The following is a 26,549-nucleotide window of genomic DNA, read 5'->3' as shown; positions in this document are numbered from 1 at the left end:
GCTCATTTCAGATTCCAGAGCCTCGGGACACTGAAAACATGTTTAGAATGTGTTTTATTCAAGTACAAAATTGTAAGACTATTCAGAGCACAGTCTATCCCTCCACCAATGGGAGGGATTTATATGTCTGCCTCCTTTCCTATTATTTGACTATGGTGGGGGTGACCAGCTACTATGGTGGAATTGACGCACTTTCTCTTCTCCCTTATAACAACACACAACAAATCCCAGATACCTGTATTTTTTATTAATATTATGAAACACTATTTACATGCAATTGAATTCACCAAATTCAGATACGTACTTTGATGGAGTTTAACAAAATGCATGAAATAGTGTTACCACCATCACGATCATGATACAACATTTTTATCAAAATATTCTTTTGTGCCCCCAGCAATCATCCTCCTGCTTTTATTTCCAGCATCCTGCCAACCCCTGATGGGCTTTTCATCACTACAGGATTTCCTTCTCTAGAGTTTCATACAAATGGAACTGTACAGGAAGTTTTGTGCCTGGCTTTTTCACTTAGGGTCAGGCTTTGAGATGAATGCATCTTGTTGAGTATTTTAGTAGCTCGATGCTTTTTTAATTTTCTTTAACAACATCAATTATTTTAATTGACTCACAAATAAAACCGCCACACAGCTAGTTGAAGAATCCACTCAAACACTTGCCTCGTCCCCAAACACTGTACATCGTAGTCAACTTCTACCTGGCTAGAAGGGCCGTTCTGAAGCAACGGAACTTTGCTAGGGTTTTACACACCCACAATCAATTGTTTTTTATTCATTTATCCACCATAAAAGAGAAAAAAATCATGATGGAGTTGAAACCAGAAAAAAAAATAGCTTTATCATTCTGACTTTAGCTTTATATCTTCTCTCATTCCCTTCTGACTCTGAGTAATGTTCTTTTTTATACTACCATTTATTTAAAGGACATTTGAGTTGTTCTTAGCTTTTGCAATATTAACAGAAATTCTTTAAACATTTTGCATACAGGTTTTCCTGTCAATGTATGCTTTTATTTCTTTTTTATATAGAACAATAAACACCTTTATTACATGAGCTATGAATGATGCTTTATTTGCCTTTCCAGGCTTTGATCTTCCTCAGATAGAACTCCAGCTCCTCGCCTTCTAGCCCATAGCCATCTGCTCTGCCACACTGGCCTGATCTTGAGGTGAGACAGGCAAGAAGCTTGCCCTGCTGAAACTGCTCCTCCAGAAGACTGCTAATTTTAGTGTTCTTTTTCCTTGCATTGTATTTCTTTTGGATTTTCTTTGATCGTTTTTTTTGTTTAATATTTCTTCCTCCTCAGGAGTCAGCTTGGCCCCCTTCTTGTGGCCCGGGGCAGTGCCTAGTGAGACTCATACCACTGTCGATAAGCACAGTGCAGTTCTTCATCAGGGTCTTTGTGCGGACCAGCTCATTATTGGATGCATGGTAGACAACATCAAGGATCCTTGTTTTCTGAGCACAACACTCAGAGCCCCAGGAAAAGTTCCCCACATCCAATCTTAGGGCACGGTACTTCTTATTGCCTCCTCGGACTCGGACTGTGTGTATATGACGAGGGCCAATCTTCGTGTTGGCAGTAGGCCATGCCAGCTCATACTTCCGCTTCTTGTGGTCGGGCTTTCTCTTACCCCCATCTTGCGGCGCTTGTGCCAGTTGTCTCGAGAGATGCCCATCGCTCGGGGCTGGCTGGAAAGAGGAAGCGCCACTTTTATTTCTTTATGGAGTGTGATAGTTGGTCACAAAGAAATTATATGCTTAAGTTTGCAAGAAATTGCCGAACTGTTTTCCAATCTGCATTTCTACCTACGGTGTGGTGAGAGTTGATTTCTAGTTGCTAAGTATATGTGGAATAAATGCTTTCCAGGACAACCACAAAAAGAGTCCAGGAGAGGAGCAGAGGGAGAGGGTGCTGTAGAACCCATCAGTCTGGAAACAACCAGGCTGCTTTAACTGAAATACATTCAGAAGTTAGAAGTTGAAGAAAGAGGGTGATAGGAAAAAAAAAATGGTGCAAAAGAAGCAATTATCACTTGAAGACAGCAGCGACTATGTGATGAAACAGGAAGGATTAAGGCTGTGAAAATGGCCTGTGGCAGAGTTGCAAGAAAAATAAACAAGGTTTCTCTTGTAAATAAGCCTACACTTAGAAAAACAGCTGATGACTGAAAAAGCATTGAACAGAGGCCATTTCCCCACCTTGCACTTTGCACGGGGAAATGCACAGTATTCTTGTTATTGCAAGATGCCCTCTGCTCTTAATATCGATGAACTATCAATGTATCTGTGTGGCATCTCTCTACATGAGGGGATAGAGAAAAGTGCATATTGCAAGATGCCCTCTGCTCTTAATATCGATGAACTATCAATGTATCTGTGTGGCATCTCTCTACATGAGGGGATAGAGAAAAGTGCAGTTTTCTGAAGACATAACAGGCACAGGAATGACAGGTCTGGTCTAGTACAGGTGCTAATCCAGGTGCCAGGGCAGGTGCTAGACCAGGTCAGGTCTGAACTGGAGCATGTCCCCCGAGGTTCTAGGTAAGGGCGGTGTTCCTGGGCTGCAGCAGAGGTGTTAGGTAACCCAGGTTCAGCTCCAGCTCTGTCACAGCCTTGTAAACCAGGGGCACTTTCTAACAATGCGCTTTTTCCTCTGCAAGATGGAGGGACTCCGTAGCAGTGTTATGACGGTTACGTAAGCCACATACTTAGTCTAGCACCCAGCACGTAGGAGGTGCTACATATTTCTGGAGGTGTGTGTAGGTTCCATTGTCTGGGACAGCTGATCTACCAGCCTTGAACCATATTGGTTGAGTTTTGTTCTGTATTTAAGCTTCCCCTAGTCCTCTCCTAGACTTCTGGTGGCAGCCACTGGTTCTGTTAGCGGTGCTAATTAAGGGAGCTCATTCAGAGCCACTTCACCGAGACTGCATTGGCAAAAGAAAACCCACTGAAAGCGTGTCAAAGAGAGATTAACCCTTTGATAAGCCTCACCTGGTGGAAATGTCGCAGGTTCAGTCCCGTGGGGCGACACAGATATTTCTGCAGGCAGAGGTGATGCTCAGAAAGTACTCAGACAGAGCTTTTGAAAGGCTTGCTGATCTAACCCAAGGGCTGTGCTGACAGCTAAGAGAGCGGCGCCAACGTGCCCTTCTCTCCATGGCAGCCAGGCTCTGGCTCAGCCCCAGCAGCCAGTGAATAGATGTTCTTGAATTGTTCGCATCCTGCTCCCTTTATCTGCCTCCAGCCCTGGTGCGTGTGCCCTAATTGGTCCTCTGGATCCAGCCCTCTCTGGCCTGTCAGCTCAGCTCTGTGTACACAGCGCACTTTCATCTTCCTGTTGCTTGGTGTGCCGCTCTGTTCCTGCCAGCTTTCTGATGTGGGAATGCGGTTCGTAGAGCTTGGATGGTCTTCCTGTCATTTCTGCCTCCCCGTTAGTAACTGTATTAGAAAAACAGCTGTTAATCTCAATTAGGTTTTGATTGCTAATTAGCAGCTACCTGTCAGGATCAAGCAGCCCCCTTCCTGGTCCCGTCAGCTATTTCTCATGCAACGGGTACACTTGGTTTCCATGAGAACCGTTTAGCTAAATGCCTCCTCAGCCAGCATTGAACTTGTCGTCTGTGGTTTTGGTAATCTCTAGTACACTGAGAGTGAGGTTCTTTGTCTCCTTCCCACCTTCTTCTCTTTCTGCATTTTACCATTCAGGCAGACTTTCCAGTGAAAGCCAGCCTGTGCATAGTGTCACCAGAAGCCCATTTTGGACATGGGTGACGGGTGATGAGTAAGTCCATTCTTCTCAGGTTAGAATCCACAGTTTAAACTTCATCTGTTTATGATGTGTGCTCTTCTGCCTGGATCCTCTTTACCTATCTGGGGAGTTGGCATGCTATTTCATGGGGGCAAACCTGGCTGGCTGCTCAACAGCGCTGTATTGGAATACAAGCCCATGGTGTCACATGCTGATCAATCATGTCACAGCGATCAGTTACAGCAACAGGATAGTCATATCAGAGACTCCATGGCTCACAAAACCTGAAATATTCACTTTTTTAATGGAAGAAGCTTACCAACTCCTGACTTCCTGTTTTCAAAGTATGGATTCCTGGAATGGCACCATAAATGTCACCTGGGAACTAGGATTTTACAGCCACGGGCCCCACACCAGGGCTTAGGGTGTCAGGAACTCAGAGGGCAGAATTCAGTAATCTGAATGTTTAAAAATTTTTTATTTAAAAATATTTAATGGCAAATATCATATACACATTAATAAATTTTGTGATTATGTGATATGTGCATGCATTGCATAATGTTTACTGTGATCAGAGTGATTAGTATTTGTTACCATCTTTGCCATACACCAGAGACCCCAGATTTGTCCATCTTATAGCTAATGGCTCAAATTTAAAAATTTGAAACATTTAAGTGACAGGGAAAAATGTATGTATTTAAGGTATACAGTGTAATGATTTTATATGCACATACATTTCTACGATAATTTTCAAAAATCAAATTTACCTCCATCATGACTCACATTGTACCTTAGATCTAATAACTTGCTGGGTCATGTGACTACAGTTTGTATCCTCTGGTCAACATCTTCAGTAGTCTAGATATCTATGTGTGTGTGTATAAATGCGTGTGTGTGTGTGTGTGTGTGTGTGTGTGTTTGTGTGTGTGTCATGTGCCTGTGTGTGCACAGGTATGGGTGGGTGTGCTCCTCCTCACCCACACCACCCCAGGGGTTAAAATCATCTACTCCACTTAGCTTTCTATGTGGGTGCTGGGGATCTGAACTCAGGTCCTCATGCTTGAACATCTGTGTGTGTGTGTGTGTGTGTGTGTGTGTGTGTGTGTGTGTGTGTGTGTGCATCTGGAGGCTGACTTTGACTGCTTTTTTCTATTACTCTTCATTTTGTTTTTGGAGATAGTGCCTCTAACTAAACCTAGGGCTCATTGACCGGTGAGACTAGCTGGCCATTGGAGGCTTGGAATATGCTTGTAACTGCTCCTCCTCACCCACTACCACCCCAGGGGTTAAAATCATCTACTCCACTTAGCTTTCTATGTGGGTGCTGGGGATCTGAACTCAGGCCCTCATGCTTGAACATCTCTGAGATATCTCCCAGCCCAATAATCATGATTTAAGGGCCCTTCAGGTGATAAGGACACAATGAGAATATGAAAATCACTGATCTCTGCCATGAAATCCAAGAGTTTTCTTTCATTAATATATAACAAAGATTTTAACATGAATCTTAAAGAGTCTTATTAATAAAAACAAACCTGGAGCTAGGTATTGGGGTGAACGCTGGAAGATCAGAGAAGCAGAACAGCCACAGCCACCTCACCTTGCTAATTCCTCAGCTGATCCTGTTTCCTCAGACTGGAAATGGATCTCAGCTGAACTGCTTCTCGAAGGCCTGAAGCTTAACCATCTCTAGTTCCTCATCCTCACGCCTTAAATACCTTTCTGCCTCCTGCCATTACTTCCTGGGATTAAAGGCATGAGTCACCTTGCTTGGCTGTTTCCAGTGTGGCCTTGAACTTACAGAGATCCAGGTGGATCTCTGCCTCTGGAATGGTAGGATTAAAGGCATGTGTGCCACCATTTTCTGGCCTCTATATCTAGTGGCTGTTCTGTTCTCTGACCCCAGATAAGTTTATTAGGATGCACAATGTTCTGGGGAACACAATACCACTACAAAAGATGAAAAGAGAAAATCTTTGGCTGATCAATAGGTACTTGGATAGCTTTTAGAAAGGGCATTTGAACCAGAGATGTGCAAATATATTATCTGTCCCTAAATGGTCAAACCATGAGATACCTTTGTTTGTGGCCACGGTGTCTGGTGTAAGTTATTTAGAAACTCACATCTCTCTGTTTGTGAATCACTTCACTGTGTGTGCTTTGCCCATTTTTCTGCGTGGACTACGAAACACTTTGTATGAATCTTCTGTCTTCTGGAGACAGCTAACTCTACGCTGGTCCACAGTTTCTCCTGTAAAGGTTGTGTTATTATGAATTTTGATGGGCAGGTGATTTGCATTTTGTGGTAATCCAATCAATCAGGATGCTATCTGTTGTGACTCCTATGTTTATTTCTTTTCTGCTTCTTAGATCTTTTTCTCCAAGACTTGTTGGGCCTCAGGCACTGCCTCATTAGCTGCATTTTGTCTTCCAGTTGTGCTATGAAGGAGGGAGCTTCCAGCTTCCACCTCATTCAGGGATTCAGCTCGGCTCTTGATATTGCTGTGTCGATCTTTTGTATCATGTTCAAGACTCCTGTTTGTTTCACACGCACTTGCTCTTTTGTGGGAACACAACTATTTGCTGGGGATCTAAAGCTCTTTAACATTTTTTCTTCTTTTCCTCTAGTAACTGTTTCCTCACAAATGAGGCAGAGCAGGCATTGATAGGCTTTTTCAATATTTGTTTCTTAGATGTTGGCTCACTTTTAAAATTATATCTGTTTATTTACTCTGTGTGTGTGCTCATGCTCATGCTTATGCTGCCATGGTGCATGAGTAGAGGTCAGAGGCTAACTTGTGAAAGTTGCTTCTGTCCCTTCCACAAGATGGGTCCCAGTGAGGCTTGGCAGCAGGCATCTTTACCCACTGAGCCACCTCTGTGGCCCATCTGCTCACTTTTGAGTTTGACATTCTCCTCTCAACCAAGACGGGCAGGCTATGGCCCAGGGGCCAAATTCAGCACATCTGCCACTTGCCATTGGAGATGGTTTTCTCAGAGCAACCCCACCCCTGCTCCTTGATGCATCGTCTCTGGAAACTTATCTATAGCTGCTTTTGTGTCCACAGCGATGGAATTGAATAGTCGCCACAAAGAACTGTACAAAGCCAAACATATTTACTCGCTGACTCTTCACAGAAAACTACAGAAGCTCCAAACTGAGCACATTTCTTTTCATGGTCCAGTAGAAAAAGTTTCCATGGATACCTTGCTTTATAGCTTGCATATTTACATGCTAGAGAAGAAGAGCTCTGAATACAGATAGTGTAGTGGGCAACAAAGGGAAAATACTGTCATAGATGGAATTGAAAATATCCCCCACAGCCTCATGTTTGAATGCTCCCCAGCCAAAGAGCTACTGTGGGCGAGTCAAGCTCTTAGGAGGCAGGGCTTAGCTAGAGGAAGTGAGTCACGGTGGGAGTGGGAGTAGGGACGGCAGCAGTTGACTGGGGGTCTATTATCCTTGCCTGATTCCTGCATTGCTCTCTGCTTCCTGGCCCCCTAGAATGCAAACAGGTTCTGCTACCACACACTGAGCTATTCCACTATGCCTTTGCCACCACGACAGACTGAAACTCTTTGAAACCATGGGTTGAAATAAATTACTTCTCCTTTATGTTATTACTGTCAGGTGTTACGTTCACAGGGATGTGTAAGTTAGTCAAACGGACAGCAAGGTGAATATTTTTAACTTCCAAATGAGAAGATTCAGTTCCCACCTACTAGAAGTCATCTGAAACACAGGCATAGGTTTAATGCTTCAGTCCCAAGAAAATGCTGGTGACCCCCCTTTTTTTAAAAAAAAAAAAAAAACTACTTCTTCAGAGAACCATGTATTTGTAAATTGTTCTGGGGAGGAAGAAAAATCTTGTTTCCTTCACTCTGCTGGTATCAAGAAAATAGGGATTTCTCTAACTCTGCCCAATGCCTCCCCCCCAATCAATAAGGTGGAACTTCTATAGAGAAAGAGCTTGGGTTTTGAAAGTCATTCCTAAGATTTGACCTTGAAAGTAAATGCCCTGACTAATCCTTGATCCATGTTTAGGACAGTGGAGTGGAGGCCTCTTCTCCCAGCTCCTTGGAATGGAGACATGCTCAACTGACCACAATAGAACCTGTTCAGCACATGTATTTGACTCTGAGCAAGAAAGGCAGGCATGATGCACACTAGACTCTTATGGAAGCAGTGTTACAGTCTAGGGTGTTGGGTCCCAGGATTTTAGATCCAATAGGTCCACAGTGGGATTCCAGGCTCTGGTGTTTAGACAGGCTCCCAGGTGCTACTGGCCCAGAAACTGTGGCCTGAGGGTCTTCCTGAGAAGATCAGATCTCACCCATGGAATGCCTCACCAATTTTTTGCTTTAGCTATAGTCTCATAGTCTCCCCCAATTCTGCCCTGACTCTGTGTTCCATATTCCTAGATTTCACCAACTCCTGGTGCATTGATGGTGGGTTTTTTTTTTTTTTTTGCTTTCTAACAGATTTAATTTTTTCCAAAATACTCTTTCTTATCACTTTTATGTAGAGGAAGGAGAAAGACAGACACTCCATCTTCCACTTAGCTAAAACCTTCCTTTGCCATTTCTGCTTAAAGAGGAACGTCCCCCGTCGACATTTATCTCTAGTATTTAAAGCATTAAAGGTCACACCCCCTGCAATTTATTTCAGATAAAGGTAGTTTAACTTTGTTTTTCCAAATGGTATCCATTTGTTCCATATCATTTATTCAATAATTGCACTGTTCTCGCCGATTTTCCATGCCACTTTTAACATGTACTCAGTTTGGGGTCAATATCTACGATACCAAATCCCTTACAGTGAGCAATCTGCTTCCTTCAGCAATGTGTGCTGCTTTGGTTACTGAATCACATTAACTAGGAGAGTAAATTCCCTTTGATTATTCTTTACTTCCAGTGTGTTCTTGATTATTTTTACCCTGTCTCTTTAAAATCCCTTTATCACACTCCTTTCTCTTCATCTATCTTGGGTTTTTAAATGAAGATTTCATAAATCTGTCAACACTTTCAAAAGCAAAACTATTACATCAATTTAGTCAAGAATTCTTATATATGGTTCTAACTTCTCTAGTTGCAGAAAGAGGCCATATACTCGTGTACTGGCTGGTTTTATGTCAATTTGACACAAGGTATAGATAGTCATCAGAGACAAGGAACCTCAATTGAGAAAATGCTTCCATAAGATCGGGCTGTAGACAAGCCTCTAGGGCATATTCTTAATTCATGATTGATGGGGGAGGGACTGCAATTTGTTTGGTGACTTTGTGTATGATTGTATAGAAACTGTGTGTGTTAGGAGTTGGAGGCTTGTATGGGTTCATAAATATATGCACATTTATGTGCAAGTGTGTATATACATATGCAGGTATACCTGTGTAGGCCAGAGATCAATATTGGATGTCCTGTTCAAACCCAGTCCACCTTATATTTTTTGGTACAGGGTCTCTCACTGAACCTGGAGCTCATCAGTTCATCTTGACAGTCTGGCCATCAAGCTCCAGGGATCCCCCCATTTTACACCCCCATCCCAAGCGCTAGGATTACAGCTGGACTTAGTCTTGCTCCTATGTTTATGTAGGTACTAGGGATCTGTGCTCAGGTCTACATGCTGGCTCAGCAACCCCTTTCCTGGCTGAGTCATCTTTCTAGCTCTGCTTCATGGCTCGTGACTTAATACCTACAGTGGTAAGTTGGCATTATGCTGAATTTTTACAATGAAAGGAAGAAATGTTTGAACACTCACCATATCAGAAATGCAATTCATATCTGAGCTGCCCTTCAGCAGCCGGGGACAGTGGAGGCAGTGAGCACAGAGTAAGTAAACACTCCTCTTTTCTGTGTTAGCCATGGGAATTGCACTCAGTACCTGGGTGGTGTCAGAAGACGTCTGAACAATCTTCTTTAATTTGGTTCATGTCCCAAAGTGATCTTTCCAGTTCCGGATAATGTTTTGCATTATTGCCTTTAGTTTACAAAAGAGAAGCCAAATGATGAAATCTTGTCCTTGTATTAAAATTCAGGCAAGCATGCTGTAAAGAACATGAAAACGCTACTTCAGCATGGCCTTTAAAACTTAAAGCCATACACTGTCCATACAACTACATATGAAACTTGAAAAAAAAAAAGAAAAGTGTACTTAAAAATTAAGCAGCCATAACTATATCCCCCCCCCAAAAAAAAAAGAAGAAAAGGAAAAACAAAGCCTAAACCTAAAATACCATCAAATGAAAGTTGTTCTTCTTAACTAGGGCACACCAAAGATAAGATATGCTATTATTTTGTATGCCCCAAAGTTGAGAAAGAATTCTATCAGATAAATTATATCATTCTGTAGACGGTAAGGTCTGTGCTTGTTTTCAATTATTTGAAAATGAGGTGAAATGTGTGCTTTTTAGAATCAAATAGAGTAGAACAGAATAGGGGAAAAACTGTAAAGTTTTTTTGTTTTGTTTTTGTCAACTCGACAAAAACTAGAATAATCTGAGAATAGAGAACTTCAGTTGTCTCTATCAGATTGGTCCATAGGCTAGTCTATGGGTCATTTGCACAATTAATGATTGGTAAGGGAAGGGCTAGCTCCCTGTGGGAAGGGACACCCCTGGGAAGGTTCGCCTTTGATTGTATAAGTGAGAAAACCTGAGCAAACCTGGGAGAGTGAGCCGGTGAGCAGGATTCCTTCATGGTTTTTCTGCTTCACTTCTTTCATCCAGGTTTTCACTATGCTTGAGTTCCTGCCTTAGTTTCCTTCAGTGATGAACTGGGGTCAGGACATGTAAGCCAAATAAACTCTCTCCTCCCCAAGTTCCGTTTGCTTGGTGTTTTATCACAGCAACAGAAAACAAACTAAGACATGTTAGAATGATATGGACTGTAATGAACAGGAACTTCATTCATAAATACGTTGACTTAGGTGGATGTGGTGATTCCCAGCTATAATCTCAGCACTTAGGAGGGTGAGCAAGAGGACCACTGAAAATTTGAGGCTAGCTTGGCTACATGGTGAGTTCCAGGCTAGCTTATATGGAGACCTTGGCTCAAAAAAAGAGGAGGGGAGGGGAGGAAGAGGCAGGGGATGGTAAGAAAGAAGTGGGGGGATGGATAAATGTTGACTTACATCTTACAAACTTGGTAGCTGGAAGGAAGGTCTGGCTTCAGGAAGAGACTGATCTAGTAGCTCAGTACTTTCATTGAGTACCACTCTCCTACTACATGGTCAATTTCATTCCAAGGTTAATTTCCTTAGTAGATACAATGCAAAGTCCAGCAAGACATGTGCTACAGATTCCTGTATTCACATGCAACAAAGACAAACAGTTATATTTTTAAAAATCAAGACACAATTTCCCAGATGTCCCTAGAAGACTTCCCATTATGTTCTCAACAGTCCAGCTCCAATTTGGACCACCGGGTCTTTCTTAGACAAATTACTACTGAGATCTGTGTTGCCTGATACAGGAATGGCTCTCTCCTCTGGTCCCCTGAAGAGGTAGTTGCACCTCCTGCCCCAGACTTGGCTCAGTTATTGAGACCACTGTATCTCGCACACACAGCCAGAGGGTCTGAAAAGCTTTATAACTTCCTAAAGGTCTCTGGAGAAACAGAGCAAGCCTGCCAGCATATCTTCAATGGTTTAAAAGGGCAAGAGAAGGAAACTGCCTTGTTTTCTTTGTCGTGAGTGAGGAGCAGAGCGCGAGGCCTCAGAGCGGGCAAGGACTTAACATGATGTAAATCTCCCTTCAGTACCTTGGAGAGAGCGCTTAAGCGTCTTTTCTGGCTTGCAATGGTATGAAGAAAGGCAAAATGAGAGGGTTGTATCTTAAAGCCCACAGCAGTCACACACACACACACACACACACACACACACACACACACACACACACACACACACACACACACACACACACACAAATAGAGCGAGGGCCAGGGGGATGGCTCAGATGGTAAAGGCACCACTTCCAAACCTGATGACCTGAGCTTGATCCCTGCCTGAGACCCACACGCTGAAAGGAGCACACCAACTCTTGCAAATTGTCCTCTGAACTCCATGTGCACATGCATGCTCCCCCCCCCATGCATACACACATGCATATGCAGATAAATAAATGTAATTAGAAGTTGAAAAATAAGGGGTTGGAGAGATGGCTCAGCGCACTGGCTGCTCTTGTAGAAAACCGAAGTTCAGTTGCCAGGCTACACATGGTGGATCACATCGACTGTAACTCCAGCTCCCTCTTCCGGCCTCTGGGGGCACTGCAAGCAAATGATGCACATACATGCTTGCCGACCAAACACCCACACACATAAAATAAATATGAACCATTAACAAAAATATTTTCAAAAAACCAAAGTGAGATTACTTGTTGCTTGCCAAAGGTGGCTGTTTATATTAATTTACAAAGATTAAATGCAATTTAGAAGTTCTACTTATTCTTCAAGCATACTGGATGTGTTTCAAGTACTTAACAGTTATATTTAGCAGGTATATAGAACACTTCTACCATCCCAGAAAATGCTACTAGACCATGCTGATTTAGTGCAGGGTCAGCAAACCAGAGCCCACAGACCAAATTCCATCCAGTGTGTATTTTTATATAGCCTGCTAAGTAAAAGTGGTTTTTATGTTTTTAAATGGTTGGCAGAAAAAAGGGAATATTTCATGACATGAAGGTTATATGAAAATTCAAATTTTAGTTCCCAGAAATAAAATGTTTTTGAACTTAGCCATGCTCATTCACATGTGTGTTGTGGTCATAGCTGCTTTTACACCACAATGGTCTGAGTAGCTGGGAGAGAGACCATATAATCACAAAGCCTAAAATATGTGCAATCTGATCCCTTAAGACAAGTTAACCAGGATCTGGGCTTCAGGAATAGGGTGACCCCATCCATCAGATCCGATGGTCTGTGAAATGGTGGTAGAGTCCATACTTTCCTGAGTCAGTGTGGAAGGACCAAGGACCGGACCTGAGCAATACTGAAGAGATGCTGAGAGGGAGAAGACAGAACAGGATGTTGGGATGCCACCAGCAAGACCCAGAAGACCTGGCAGAGTGCACACTGATGTTTAACCTCTGTGTGGAAAGGGCTCACAGGCCACAGAGTCTCTACTCACTAGACTAGACTCACCAAGACCATGTCTGGCCACAGCACTGCAACCCGTCTGTACTTAGCCACAAAACTCAGATACAGTTTTATGTTTGTGATATCACCCAAAGGTTCATGCCATTTTAGCCATGAGAAGCAAATTTTGTATTTGGTTAATGTCATTGTCACTGCTTGCATCTTATACAAAATGTCATTCTGATTATTTGTGTCACAGCCTTCGTCACCCCTTTCTCTTCTTCCTACTCTCCCTCCCTCTTCAGCAGCTTCCAGCAATGAGCTCTCTGCAAATAGCTACTTTATTTCCTATCCTTTGCTTACACGTCTTACTTTTTATCTTATTATTATTTGTGTGTGTGTGTGTGTATGCATTGTGTATGTATATGCATGGGAGTATGTGTATACGTGTGTATGTGTGTGTGTGCGTGTGCGTGTGCGTGTGCGTGTGCGTGTGTGTGTGTGTGTGTGTGTGTGTGCATGTGTGTATATGTGTCTTAGGTTTTTATTGCTGGAATGAGACACCATGACCATGGCAACTCTTACAAAGAAAATATTTAATTGAGGCGGTGGCTTACAGTTTCAGAGGCTCAGTCCATTCTCATCATGATGGGGAGCATAAAGGCAGATGTGGTGCTGGCTATGTCTTGACCAGAAGGCAACAGGAAGTCAGTTGACTGTCACACTGAGTGAAGCTTGAAAAAAGAGACCTCAAGGCCCACCTGTTGTTTGTTTTTGTTCTTTCTCTCAAAGGCTTATTCTTACTTATAAATGCCTAGCCTTAGCTTGGCTTGTTTCTTGCCAGCTTGTTTCTTGCCAGCTTTCCTTAACTTATCCTGTCTACCTTCTGCATCTGAGCTTTTCCCATTCTCCTACTTCTGTAAATCTTATTCTTACTCCATGGCTGGCTGTGTAGCTAGGTGGCTAGCTTCTTCTCATTCTCTGGTTACTTCTTCTTTTCCCCAGATTTCTCCTTCTATTTATTCTCTCTGCCTGCTAGCCCCACCTATCCTTTCTCCTGCCTTGCTATTGGCCATTCAGTTCTTTATTAGTCCATCATGTGTTTTAGATAGGCAAAGTAACACAGATTCACAGGGTTAAGCAAATGCAATATAAACAAAGTAACACAACTTAAAATAATATTCTACAACATCTGCCCCACAGTGACACACTTCCTTCAACAATACCACACCTTCTCCTAATAGTGATACTGTCTTTGGGAGCCATTTTCTTTCAAACCATCACACTGTGTACCATCTGTGTACAGTGCCTGCAGATGCCAGAAGAAGACATTGGATTACCTGGAGGTGGAATTATAGGTGAGCTGCCTGGTGTCCGTGCTTGCCACAGAACCCAGGTCCTCTGCAAGAACAATAAGAGCTTGTAACTGCTGAGCCATCTCTCCAGCCTCAAATTTCTTGCATTAAAGAGGTTCCTGCCTAATTAACTTTGGTCATTAATTAGGAAACCTAATTAAGATATGGATTTTTTTAAAAAATGTTCAATTATTGGCCTTTTGAACTATATAAATTTGATCACTAATTGTTCATCAATTGATACCTCTCCCCCCCCCAATAAAACATTTTCTAGGGTATGTATGAGAACAGATTTAGTGCAAGTCATTACAACATACATTTTAAAATGGACTTTACTTTTTAGAGTACTTTTGACAATACATTTGAGCATCTTCCTGCCCTCCCATGGATAATCACCCCAATTATCACCTCTTCACACATACCTGAATGGTATAGTTTTGAGAACTGATGAACCTTCATTAACATTTATCATAATCACCTAAAGTCCACCGTTCACATTGGTGCTTAGTTTTGGTGCTGCTACACATTCTCTCGGTTTGGAAAAAAAAAAACCATGCACTGTGATGCAGCCACCATTATGATACTTCAGGAGTAGTTTCACTGTCTTCAGAATCCTCTGTTCTTCATTTAATTGTCCCTAACTTCAGGTAGTTGTTGATCATTTTTAGTGTCAGGGATGGTTGGTTTTATTTGTCAGTTTACAAGAAGCTAGAATCACCTGGGAGGTGGGCCTCTGGGCATGCCTGTGAGGGATTAGCTTGGGGCAATATCTTGATTTTGTTAATTAAGGTGAGGAGAGTTATGCACCGTAGGTAACACTATTCCCTGGACCATGTGAGCAAAGAAATAAAACTGAGCAGAAGTATGAGCTCATTGTCCATTGCTCTTTGCTTCCTGACTGTGAACACAGTGTAACTAAGCCCCTCATGTCCCTGCTGCCATGACTCCCATGAATGATGGACTGTACCCTGGAGCTGTGACTGTGAACACAGTGTGACCAACCCCTCATGTCCCTGCTGCTGTGACTCCCATGAATGATGGACTGTACCTGGAGCTGTGACTGTGAACACAGTGTGACTAACCCCTCATGTCCCTGCTGCTGTGACTCCTGTGAACGATGGACTGTATCCTGGAACTGTGAGCCAAAATAAACCCTTCCTCTCTTAAGTTGCTTTCATCATGGCATTTTATCACAGCAACAGGAAAAGTAACAAAGACACTGTCTCCAGGATTTTGTCTTTTCCAGAGTAACAGACAGCTGGACTCTTTTCAGATTGGCTTTCTGCCTAATAATAGGCATTTAAGTTTCCTTTGTGTCTTTTCATGGCTTGACAGCTCCTTTCTTTTTAGTGCTGAAAAATATTCTACCCTGGATAGACTAGTACCACAATGTATTTATCTGTTCATCCACTGAAGGACATCTCTATTGCTTCTGACTTTCAGCAATTATGAACAAAACTGCTATAAATATTCATGAGTAGGTTTTTGAATGAACATGTTTTTTATTCATCCAGGTAGCTATCTAGGATTTTGTTACTGTGTTGTATGATGAGTGTATCCAGATTCGTTTGATTTTGGGTTTTTGTGGGTTGGTGTTTTTTGTTTTTTGTTTTTTGAGTCAAGGTCTTGCTGCAGCTTGAGCTGACTTTCAGTTCACTATGGAGCCCAGATGGCCTTGAACTTATGATCTTCATTATACTTCCCAAGTGCTTGAATTACAGGCATGTGCCACCATGCCTGCATAGAATAAATTTTGTGTAGCTTTGTAAAGATGCCTTCCAAAGTAGCTGTACCATTTTGCATTTAATCATGTATGCTATGCTGCCTTTTTTTTTTTAGAGATTATAGTACAATTACATCATTTCTCCTTTTCTTTTCCTCCCTCCAAATCCATATACCCCCTTGCTCTTTTTAAAATTCATGTCCCTCTTTTCTATTAAATTGCTGTTAAATTTATTATCTAATATTATTTATTATTAAATTATTATCTAATTAAATTGCTTTCATAAACACACACACCTCAGTCTATAAATTTTTTAGCATATATCTTCCTAATACATATAATATTCAATATTTATTTATGTGCTAGCTTCTTGTATTTCTATCCTTGGATGTCATTCTGTCCACCTCATTTGAGACTTACCAGCTTATTTTTGCCTGGAATTCACATTGTAGTGGGTAGCCATTCCAGCATTGATCTGGAAGTTCCAACCCCCATTGAGGCTTCTGTAACTGTCACACCTACAAGGCAGGGCCAAGAGAGGGCCCTGAAGAACCGAGATCCAGATGTGCCAGCTCTCTTGGTTCCTAGACCCTGGACGCTGAAAGTAGACTGAGCAGAGTTCTCCAGAGCACACCGCCGGACTGCGCCACACCTTTCGCAGACTCTGTAAACTATCCATTTACTTGTAAGTTACCCCACAAAATAAACCTCCCTTTTAACTACATGGAGTAGCCTTAATAATTTCACCAATACTCACATAGTAGGCTAGGGTGGTCAGCTATCAAGTTCCAGGGATCCTCTTGTCTCCACCTTCCCAGTGCTGGGATTACAAGTTCATACCACAACACCAGGCTTCTTCACCTGGCTTCTGAGGACTGAACTCCATATCCCTGTGCAGGTAAAGCAAGCACCTTACTGTAGCATGAATCTTAATAATTAATAAAATCAAGCCTGAGCCAGGTATTGGGGTGAACACTGGAAGATCAGAGAGACAGAACAAGCCACAGCTTCCTCACCTGGCCAATTACTCAGGTGATCCTGTTTCCTCAGACTGGATGCCTCACAGCTGAACTGTGCTGCTCAAAGTCTAAAAGCTTAACCAGCCAAATGCTTCAAGTTTCTGGTCCTCACGCCTTATATACCTTTTTGCTTTCTATCACCACTCCCTGGGATTAAAGGCTTACTTTCTGGGATTAAAGGCATGAGTCACCATGCTTGGCTGTATCCTTAAACAGATGGATTTCTGCCTCTGGAATGCTAGGATTAAAGGCGTGTGCTACCACTGCCTAACTTCTATGTTTAATATTGTGGCTGTTCTGTCTCTGACCCCAGATAAGTTTATTAGGGTGCACAATATTTTGGGGAACACAATACCATCACACCTTACCAACTAAACCATCCCCCCAGACCCTGTACTTAATGCTGAGTTCTTTGTATATTTTACACAATCCTTTTCCAGCTAACAGAAATTATAATACTAATGAAGTCCAGCTTATCAGTTGTTTATTTTGTGTATTATGCCTTTGATTGTCATAGTCATATAGATTTCCTCTTCTGTTTTCTTCTAGGAGATTTCTGGTTTATGACTCATATTTAGGTTCACAATTCTTTTTCTTTTTATCTTTTTCCAGTTAATTTTTTTGTGAAGAATATAAGGTCTGTGTTTTGATTTACTGGTTTGCATGTTTTTCAAGACTGAAAGGTCATTTTTTCTTCCCAATATCACACTGTCTTGATTAACTTTATAGTAGATACCAGAATTGAGTAAAATTAGCCCTCTGTCTTTGTTTTTCTTCAATATTATGTCAGCTATTCCAAAGCTACTGTGTTCCATACTAACTTTAGATTCAGTTTGTCAACAGCTGCAAAATAACCTTTGGGGAATGTTGATTGGGATTGCTTTAAATCTACAAAACAAATTGAGAAGAACTTATATCTTGGTAATACCAAATATTTCTATCTATAAACATGGAATAATGCTCAATTTATTTTGCTTTTTATCTCTTCCTTCATAGTTTTGTACTTTTCATCATACATATGACACACACACATTTATGTATAAAATCTCACTCATTTTGTTAGATTAAAACTTATATTACTGGGTACTAATGTAAATGACAGTATATTTCACATTTTATTTGGTTGCGGCTGTGATACATGAAAGCTTCTTAATTTTTGTATTGGTTATACATGCTGCTGTAATTGTTTATTATTTTCTGCAGCTTTGTTAGTTCCTTTCGATTTTCTGCATAATAAGCATGCCATCTTTGCACAAATACAGCTTTACTTCTTCTTCCTAATTAGCAAACCTTCTATTTTATCTTCTTATCTTATTGTATTCTTTTGAACTTCCAATGCAATATTGAAAAATAGTGGTGAGAGGTAATATCTTGCCTGCTCCTAATCTTCATGGGAAAGCTTAAGTTTTTCAACATTAAATATGACACAAGTTGCAGGGGATCTTTGGCAGTGTAAAGTTTCCCTACTAGATTGAGTAAATTACTATTTGTGCAGTGTATTTTGTCAAATGCTGTTTCTACATCTATAAATTGCACACTTGTTCTTCTTGGGTCTGTTGACTGATAGTTACAACAATTCGTTTTCAAATGTTGACTTATCTTTTGGATATCAGGGATAACTCCATCTGTGTGGTGAGGGTTATTTGTGCATGTTGTGTTCAGCTTGTTAATATAGTGTGTCTGTACTCATTAGCGATTGTAGATGAAGATTTTCCTGTGTTGTGCAGCCACTTGGTCCCAAATAAATACACCGAGGCTTTTATTAATTACAAACTGCTTGGTCTATGACTCTGGCTTATTATCAACCAGCTATTACATCTTAAATTAACCTATTTCTATTAATCTGTCTATTGCCATGTGCCTCATTGCTTTACCTGTGTTCTATTACATCTTTTCCCCCAGTGGCTCTAAGCGTCTGCCTTGACTCTGCCTTTCTTCTCCCTGTATCTGTCTTGGATTTCCTGTTTGGCTATAACCTATCTTACCATAGGCCAAAGCAGCTTCTTTATTCACCAATGGTAGCAACACATATTCACAGCATACAAAAAGACCATCCCACAGCAAGAGATACTATTTTAGTTTTTCTTGCCTAAAATGTCCTGATTTATGTATTGAAGTAATGTTAGACTTCTAGAATTATATAGAAAGCAACTCTTCTGTTTGTCTTCTGAAAAATATTGTAAAGAATTGGTGTGATTTTCTTTTCCTTAATACTTGGTAAAATTCACCTGTGAATTCATTTGGGTACAATGCTTACTGTTCTGAAGGTAATGAATTATTGATTCAGTGTCTTTAAAAGAAATAGACATTGTGACAGTTTTAATGAGATTGGTCCTCATAGGCTTATATATTTGAATTCTTGGTATTCAGTTGGTGAGACCATTTGGAAAAGATCAGGAGGTGTGGCTTTGGAGGAGGTGTGTCTCTGGGGCTGGGTTCAGAGGTTTCAAGAGTTCACACCATTCTTAGTTAGCTTTCTCTGCCTCTACTTCATGATAAGGATGTAAGCTCTCGGCTACTGCTCTAGCACCATGTCTGCCTGCCTGCTGCCATGCTCCCTGCTGTGGTGATCATGGACTCCAGGCTGTGAAACTGTAAGCCCCCAATAAACTCTTTCTTTTATTAGTTGCCTTGTTCATGGAGTCTCTTTAGTGCCATAGAAAAGGCCCATTCAGGTTACCTACTTGTGTGAGTTTTGGCATTCACTGTTGCATTTCACCCAGGTCATCAAGTTTGTGAGCCAAGTGGTTGAGAACAACCTCTTACTATCCTTTTAATGTCTGTTGAGTCTATAATTATGTCCCCATTTTTGTTCCTAACATTACTAATTTATAACCTCTCTTTTTCTTCTGAGTTAGCCTGTCAATTTTATTGATTTTTTTTCAAGACAGGGTTTCACTATGTAGCCTTGGCTGTCCTGGAATGCACTCTGCAATTTTTATTGATACTTTAAAAGAGGCAACTTATAGTTTAATTGATTTCTTACAGTTGATTTTCTATTTTCAATATCACTTGTTTCTGATCTAGTTTTTAATTGTTTCTTTTCTATATACTTTGAATTTAATTTTCTTTCTTCCTTTTAGTTTTTTTTTATTTTTTGTTTTTTTCAAGATAGAGTTTTGTTTGTTTGTATGTATGTATTCGTTTGTTTGAGTGGGGTTTGAGACAGGGTTTCTCTGTGTAGCCCAGCTGTCCTGGAACTCCCTCTGTAGACCAGGCTGTCCTCAAACTCAGAGATCTGCCTGCCTCTGCCTCCTGAGTGCTGGGATTAAAGGTGTGCACCACCACTGCTCAGCTGTCTCTTTCAGCTTTCTAAGGTAGAAGCTTATATGACTAATCTTTATGCGTTTCCTTTTAGTATATATTGATTACTATAAATTTCTTTCTAAGCACGGCTTTTGCTGTATTCCATGAATTTTGGTGAGCTTTGGTTTCATTTTCATTCAGTGAATTTAAAAAAAAAAAATTTGTGGATTCATTGACCCATTTGTTATTTAGAAGTATTGATTTATCTGCACAACTGAATTTCCAGGTCTCCCTCTGCTATTGATTTCAGTTATGTTTAATCTTACTGTGTCCCAAAAGCAGACATTGTATGATGTGTAGTGCTTTAAGCGTTTGAAGTTAAGTCTTTTGGCCCAGAATGTGGTCTATCTTGGTATTTGGTACTCTGCTGTCATTAGATGAAGGGGTCTATAAATGTCTGTTTTCACTAAGGAAAATGTTTTGATATTAAACATGTTTTCAGTATTTTCTGGCATTTCTGTTTCTTCCTCTGTGAACTATCTAGTCAGCCCATTAGCCTATGGATGACTTTTTGTGTGCATTCGTGTGTGTGTGTGTGTGTGTGTGTGTGTGTGTGTGTACAATTCTTTCTAATTATATCCAAATTATTAGTCCCTTTTCTGTTGTATGACTGATCACAACCTTTTCCTCCATTATGTAGGCTATCTTTTCACTTTTGTTTTAGAAGCTTTTTAATTTCATAAAAATCCCATTTGTCTATTCTTTAGATTATCTCATGTGCTAGCGGAGTCTTTAAATATTTTTCTGTTTTCATTTAGCATTTCCATTAAACCAAACATTTTGACTGATTTTTGTGTCAGGTGAGAGATGTAGATCTAGTTTCATTCTTCTATACATGAAAATACACTTATCCTAGCTCCATTTGTTAATGAGGCTTCTTTTTTTCCCAATGTACATTTTGAAAGCTTTGTCAGAAATTAGGTGGCTGCAACTATGTGGGTTTATTTTAGGATCCTCTATTCTGTTGCTCTGCATACCTGTTTTGGTATCAGTACCCTGCTGGTTTTGTTACTGTAGCTCTATAACGTAATTTGGGTTGTTCTTTATGCTCAGGATTGGTCTTTCATGCTTCCATAAAGATTTTAGAGGGGGATTTCCCCCTATATCTGTGAAGAATGTTATTGGAATTTTGATGGAGAATGCATTGAATCTATAAAATACTTTCAGTAATATAAACATTTTCACAATTCCACTAGCCCATGAACATGAGAGGTCTTTCCATCTTCTATTTTTCTTTTCATTTATTTATTCAATGTCTTAAACATTTCATTGTTCACATCCTTGGATATATTAATTCCTAGTTTGTTTTGTTTTGGTTTTGAAGCATTTGTGAATGGTATTTTCTCCAGGATTTCTTTCTGGTTTTTTTTTTATTTTTAATTTTTTAAACATTTATTTGTTGATTTGAGGCACACATATCTTCCACACTACAGTTGTAGATGACAGAGAAAAAATTGTGAAAGTCAGTTCTCTCCTCCCATGTATGTTTCAGTAAAGTGTTTTTTCCCCAGTAAGCCATCAGACCCACTGATTGCTTTCTTGGTAGGTTCTTCATTGACTTTCAGAAAATATATTGATATTTATACACTGAATTTTGTATCCTGCCACTTAACTGAAATCATCATCTGATTTAAGTATTCTAATGGAATTTTCAGGGTCTTTTAAGTACAGGAACATATTGTCTACAAATAGGGATAAATTAATTTCTTCCTTTCCTATTTGTAAACTTTTTTTCCTTTCTTTTGTCTTATTGCTCCAGATAAGACTTTGACCACTATACTGGATAAGTGGAGAGAATGGGCACCTTTATCTCATTGTACATTCTAGAAGAAATGCTGCTTAACTATTGAGTATGATGTTGGCTATATGTTTGTATCTCTCACCTTCATAATGTTGAGTTATGTTCCCTTTAATTCTAGTTTCTTCAAAGTGCTTGTAAAAGGGTGCTCAATTTTGCCAAAGGCCTTTTTTTGTATAAATTACTATGTTATTTCTATACTGAAGTTTATTTGCTGAGTTTCACTTATTGATTTATTTGTATTTAATAGACTTTGGAATGAAGCCAACTTAGTTATGGTGTATGTTCAAATTAAAGTATTCTCAAATTCTACTTGTAAGAATTTTATTGACAATTTATGTCTACATATAGCAGGGAAATTTGTCTGTAGTTTTCTTTATTTGTTGTGTCTTTATCCAGTTTGGTGTATCAGGGCAGCAATGATTTTGTAGAATGAAGTCTTCTCTTCATAGACTGTTCCTTTTCTTTCTATTTCATGGAACAGTTTGAGGAACATTGTCAGTTCGTCCTCAAAGGTTTGGTAGGACTTTGCAGAGAGTTTATTTGCTCCTGAGCTTTTTGTTATTGTTGTTATTATTGTTGGCAGACTTCTTATTGCTATTTCTATCTCATTGGTTATTATAGATTTTTAAAAATTGTTTATGATTTCTTGACTTGATTTAGTAGATCATGTCTAGAAATTTGTGTATTTTCCCCTAGACATTCCAGGTTTTTGGAATATAAATTCTCAAAAGGACTCCTAATAAATCTCAACATTTCATTGGAATTGGTAATAATCCCCCCTTTCATCTCTAATTTTGTTAATTTGGGTCTCCCCTTTGGGGGTTGGCTTGGCTAGCAGTTTGCCAATATTGTGTATTTTTTTAAGTACAATTCATTGACTTATTGTGTGCATTGTTCTTTTAGTCCATATTTCACCAGTTTCTTTCCTGATCTTTACTATTTATTGCCATCCGTTGTGTTTAGCTTTAGATTATTCTTGTTTTTTTAGGACCTTGGGGTGCATCATTAGGTTATTTATTTGAGATTTCTCCAATTTTTTTTGGTATGGGTAAGATCATGTGGCTTACATTTTCCTGTTAGAGCTGCTACATCCCAAAGATTCTTGCAAGTTATGGTTCCATTTTAATTTAATTCTAGAAAGAATTTCATTTCCTTTCTAATTTTGTTTTCCAATGACCAGTGGGACTTTCGGTGGTGTCTTGTTCAGTTTTCATGTATTTGTCCTTTCTGCAGCTTCTCTTGCCAATGAGTTCTAGTATCATTACACTGTGTTCTAACAAGATGCAAAATGTTATTTCAGCTCTTCTGTGTTTGGTAAAATTTAAATGGAGGCCTAGAGTGTAGTCTATTCTACAGAGGTTCTATGGGCTGCTAAGAAGAATGTATGTTCTGTTTCTGTGAGAAGGAATATTCATTTTGTCTATGGTTCAGTTTAACACTGAAGATTCTTCATTAATTTTTAGTTTGGATGGCATATATAAAGGTAAGTGTGGTGTATTAAAATCATCCATGATTATTATATCAGGATCTATCTGAAATTTATGTTCATTTTTGTTTGTTTAATGAAGTTGGGAATTTCAATGTTTGGTGCACATATATTTACATTTTTTTATATCTTCTGGATGAATTGTTCTCTTCAGTAATATGTAGCAGTCTTTATCTCATCTGACTAAATTTTGGTTTGAAATGTACCTTATCAGAAAGGAGATTGGCTTTGCTAGTTTGTTTGTTTGTTTGTTTGTTTGTTTGTTTGTTTGTTTTTCCAGTTTTCATTCACTTAATAGATTGCTTTCAAATATTTGACTCTTGGTCTCTGGGTGTGGTTACCAGATAAGCATGTTTTTTTGTAGGCAACAAACCATTGGATCTAGTTTTAGTTAGTTTGATACTCTTATGTTCTTTTATTGGTGAGTTGAATCTATTTATATTTAATGTTATTATCGAGAGATGTTTACTAATCACTGTAATTTTGGGTTTCTTTTCTAATTAGTTGAATTATTGTTTATTCTTTATTTTATCCCCTGTTAGCATCAGGAGTTTGTCCATTTACTGTGTCCAGTAGAGCATTTTTCTTCTTAGCTCTCCTTTGTTCAGTCATCCTTCTCATCATTTTTTTTCTTGTGTTATAGTGGTTGAGATTGTCTTTTTCCTCCTTTCACACAGTATTCACATTAGAATCTTCTGCAGTGCTGGCTTGCTGGACATGAACTGCCTTAATTTGTGCTTATCTTGAAATTTCTTTATTAATTTTAAAATATGGCTTTGCCACTTAAGCTGACAATATTCCCCATAAGAATGACAGACTAACAAAACTCTGGTGCCAAACATGACAAACTTCCTTTCAGAGGGTTGGTCAGGTAGTCCAAGTGACTCCCAAAACAATATAAATCATCTTTGTAGCCTTTGGATGTCTTTTAATAGTTAAGTGTGTGTCCATATTACTGAAGACGCCACACACTTACGTCATGTGATTTAGATGACTGGATCTGACCTAAAAGCCTCTCTCCTGTGATCCAGCTTCCATAGTTCAAGAAAATACTGTGCACACTGCCAAGGGAGGGAAACAAAGTTGTACCCAGGTATAACACCTATGAATCATGACAATTAGTAGCAGGGCAAGATATGCATAAAGCTGCAAGAAGTGGCATTCACATGTCAGTGACCATCAACAATTGCCTAATTAGGGTCAGGGTCCAATCCACAGAAGGGAAATCCATGCCTGGTTCTGGAAACCTAGCCGGCTTCCTGAAGCTGGCTGAGAAGTAAGAAACAAACCAATAAGCAATATTCCTACACTTTTTCTGCTTCAGTCCTGCCTCTAGATTCCTGCCTTGCCTTCCCTCAATGATTGACCATAACCTGTAAGGTGGAATAAACCTTTCTTTCCATAATCTGCTTTTGGTTGGTCAGTGTCTCATCACAGCAACAGAGAAGCTTACTAGGACTTCATTTCATCAACCTGTTCTCCATCCCTGATGGTTTTCTCCTTTGCTTCATCAAGTCTATTGGTGATGCTTTCCACCTCTTTTTTTAAAAGTATCATTTGAGTTTTTCTGTTTTCAACATTTCTTTTCATTGTTGTTGTTGTTGTTTTAATCTCAATGACCTTTGGGTCATTCATCATTCTTTATCAAAAGGTTTTGAAATCATCACCTGACATTTTCCCTATTTTAGTATCTGTGAATTTAGTAGTTGAAGAGCTCTTATCTTTTGAAGGAGACACGCTGTCCTACTTTTTCATTTTCTTGTCATTCAGTGTTGTGATTTGTGAAATTCTCTGGCTTGAATATCTCTTCTGCTTTTCTTTTTCTTTTTGGAGGAGGGGTATTCTTATTGAGGGTCCTTCTCTTGAAAGCTCAATTCCCATTCCCTCCTGGGCAGGACAAACTAAACCACTTTTGGAAATAATTTCTACATCAACCACTGTGCTCTGCTTGCTTCTCTGTGGGACTTTTAATGTTGTACAGTAGTTTATATTATAATATTTATGGGAGATCACGGGGACAAACAAGAAAGAAAGATTGTGTCTAAAGTGATGTGTGTATGCATCAAGTTGATAAGGGAGAGACTTGTGACAGCTATTCTTGTTGTCAACTTGACACACCAGGGATGAGGAAATCTTAATTGAGAAATCACTTCCATCAGATTGCCCTACAGGTATATATGTAGCGCATCTCTTGATTACTGATTGGTGGAGGAGGTAATTAAGGTTGGTGCCAGCTCTGGGCAGGTGGATCTGTGTTACACATTCCCCCCTCCCCCTCCCTGCTCTTTCCACCTCTATTTCTCTATTTGAGATAAAGTCTATATTTTCTTATTCTGACGTCCTCCTTTACCAGCTCACATTGAAGCAGACTCTGACTCTCCATCTTTTTTTTCCATCACCCAGCATATCTTTTATTTTATTTTTTATTTTACAACACCATTCAGTTCCACATAATAGCCACAGATTCCCCTGTTCTCCCCCTCTCACCCCCCTCCCACTCCCCCCAGCCCACCCCCCATTCCCACCTCCTCCAGATCAAGGTCTCCCCCGAGGGCTGGGATCGACCTGGTAGACTCAGTCCAGGCAGGTCCAGTCCCCCCCTCCCAGACCGAGCCAAGTGTCCCTGCATAAGTCCCAGGATTCAAACAGCCAACTCATGCAACGAGCCCAGGACCCGGCACCACCGCACAGCTGCCTCCCAAACAGATCAAGCCAAATGACTGTCTCACCCATTCAGAGGGCCTGATCCAGTTGGGGGCCCCTCAGCCTTTGGTTCATAGTTCATGTGCTTCCATTCATTTGCTGACCCTCCATCTTACCCACAACTCAATTTCCTTCTTTCTAAACATCTCCTTTGATGTTTCTCTCAAGTCCTGTCTCCTGGCTCCAAATGCCCTCCATTTTTGTTTCTTTGAGTAAGTCTTTATTTTTCTCTTTTAAAAAGGACTATTTTATTCTGAGAGGTGGGGGGGAACACATGTATGAAAGTGGCCAGAGGTCAGACTAGGGC

General features: G+C 40.1%; 1 pseudogene; it reads right to left on the bottom strand.

The window, feature by feature from the left end:
- Window positions 1–231: 231 nt before the first annotated feature.
- On the bottom strand, window positions 232–2,153 carry LOC143268765 (small ribosomal subunit protein eS8 pseudogene; annotated as a pseudogene).
- Window positions 2,154–26,549: the final 24,396 nt, after the last annotated feature.

The sequence above is a fragment of the Peromyscus maniculatus genome, chromosome 15 (genome assembly GCF_049852395.1).
Source record: "Peromyscus maniculatus bairdii isolate BWxNUB_F1_BW_parent chromosome 15, HU_Pman_BW_mat_3.1, whole genome shotgun sequence".
NCBI lineage: Eukaryota > Metazoa > Chordata > Mammalia > Rodentia > Cricetidae > Peromyscus > Peromyscus maniculatus.
This window is presented reverse-complemented; position numbering and strand designations above follow the sequence as displayed.